This window comes from Artibeus jamaicensis, unplaced genomic scaffold, assembly GCF_021234435.1.
Source record: "Artibeus jamaicensis isolate MK-2021 breed Jamaican fruit bat unplaced genomic scaffold, CSHL_Jam_final contig_452, whole genome shotgun sequence".
In the NCBI taxonomy this organism is placed as follows: Eukaryota; Metazoa; Chordata; class Mammalia; order Chiroptera; family Phyllostomidae; genus Artibeus; species Artibeus jamaicensis.
This window is the reverse complement of record NW_026521837.1, coordinates 16,298,204-16,300,599: the sequence shown is the minus strand read 5'-3', so window position 1 is coordinate 16,300,599 and position 2,396 is coordinate 16,298,204.

Genomic DNA, 2,396 nt, shown 5'->3' with positions numbered 1-2,396 from the left:
ATTTCTGGCTGCTATTTAAAAATTGAGGTCTGACATAAGTAGGCTCACACTCCTATTTGGAACTTGAACTCCGATTAAATAGAGAATGTGTTCTCACGTTTGTGACACTGTTCTCCCAGATAGCTTTTCCCTTTTGTTAACTTCCAGTCCTCAGAAACATTTTAAGTTTGCAACCATGGACTAACATCTCTTTCAATCTCATATGTTGGCTTAAATTACCAAATATGTGATTTCTAAATGTTTCTACTTAGATGTTCTGCAGACTCCCCAGAACCTACATATTCAAAAAAATATTTTTCCAAACCCATTTTTCTTCCACTATTCTATAAATGACCCAGGTAAAAAAAAATCACATTCCTATAGTTGTCCAAATTGTAAAAACATTGGGCTTTTCTTTCCTCTTCCTCATCCTACCCAAAACTTTTCAGTCATGTGCCAAACTATGACATTTTTACTTTCACTGTTCCCAATATTTTAAATACCTTTCATATCTGGAAGACCCCTACTTACTTCCCAAGATGGAGAAAACTTATAAACTTCTGAAACTGGTTCCTGCATCCATGAGCAGTCAGTTGCTCCTTTCCATGTACAAGCATCTCAAGTACATTATGTTATATGGTATTTTTGTGTTGCTGGTTCTAGCACTAGACTGGATATTCCTTAAGGATATTAATGATTACCTTTGTATCAAGAATATTAAGTTCAAAAATATATGGAACTCAATAAATGTGTCAAAAAGATGAATTTTACAAATCAATGAAAATAAGGTTATTTCGTATCATGATTTTACCTTCCTATACCTTTTATATGTTTAGAACTTTGGAAAAATTCTTTTTTAAAACATTTCTTTTATATATATATATATATGTATATTTACATTTTTATTTATTTACCTTTGGAAAGGAAGGGAAGGAGAGGAAGAGAAATATCAATGTATGGTTGCCTCTCCTGTGTCCACTGCTGGGAACTAGCCTGCAACCCAGGCAAGAGCCCTGACTGAGAATTAAACCAGCCACCCTACACCAGACAGGGCCTTTTTTTTTTTTTTTGCTGGCACTTTTTAGTGTTTGTTTTGGACTGATACTAGAACCATTTCAAATTTTGCACCATGACTATAAAGTTAAGCAGCTGTCAAAAGAAAATTCTTGACTCCGCTACTAAATATGAGTTTTAAAAATGACTTAAATATCTAAGAACCCCAGTTTAATTCTGAAAAAATATATAATGTATTAATTCTGAAAAAAATATATAATGACTCATAAAACAGACCCCTGAAGAAAAACTGAACAGCTGTTAAAAGAGATTCAGCACATCACTGTCAGCCTGAGTGTAATGACCTACATGTGAAGGGCTACATATCCAGTTACTAATCCTCCCTCAGCTACTCCCTGCCTGGATATGGAGGCAGCTGAAAAAAGATGCCCTACTAACAAATCAGAAATGGAGCCAATTAAGAGATCTTTTATATTTGAGATGAAGAAAACAGAGAGTGACTCACAGCAGTGTTCAGTGGACAATTTTTCAAGAAATATTTGAGGTTTCAAGCAAGAGTAACTTCATTTTTGTGATTCAATTTATTCAATAGATAAATTTCAATTCTTTTGGAAAATTCAAATTCTGAATTTTATTTTTATTCACTGAAACCTTTAAACATGTTCAAATATTTTCAAATATCAAGAATAATTTACTTCAGAATTGTTTCCCTACTGACAGCAGTCTTCTTCTCGATTCGAACTTTATCTTGACATTTTACAATAATCACTTGTTGAAAGTAAGACCAAGTTTTTTTTTAAAAAAAGGAAAACTAAACACAAAACGACAATCTACGGGATTTTTTCAGTTTTCTGTTGAGTTGGGTCTATATATAGCAAGATTATACAGAATCAAATATTATAAACAATGAAATGACACCAGATGTTTTGCAAAACAGAATAGGAAAAATAAGGAATGGAGAGTAAGATTTCCAACTGCCAGCTTAAACATGCTAACTTAATTGCACCTTATGGAAATTTGACTCACTTTTAAAATGGGATTTTCCGTTTGAATTGTGTAAAATCACTTCATACTGACAACCTTCTTCTGTATATATTATAGTTTAGGCAAGAGATGCTTTGCTCTCATCTCTAACAACCTTTCGTCACTGTTTTAGTATTTTTAATTGCTAAGAGTAGGAATGTCTTAAGTCTCCTTCCGACCCAATACCCTCCCAGGAACCCTGAATGAATTAGGTGCACTGTCCACAAGTACACTGGTGCTTCCAAGAGGACAAATTTACGTCGCTGTAACCACCTCCCACACCAAAAACCCCACGGACTGCTGACTCCCCCCCACACGAACTCCCTCCCCTTATTCCCGCAGCGGGTCTGGAGTTGGCGCAGTATCGTGACGTAGACGTA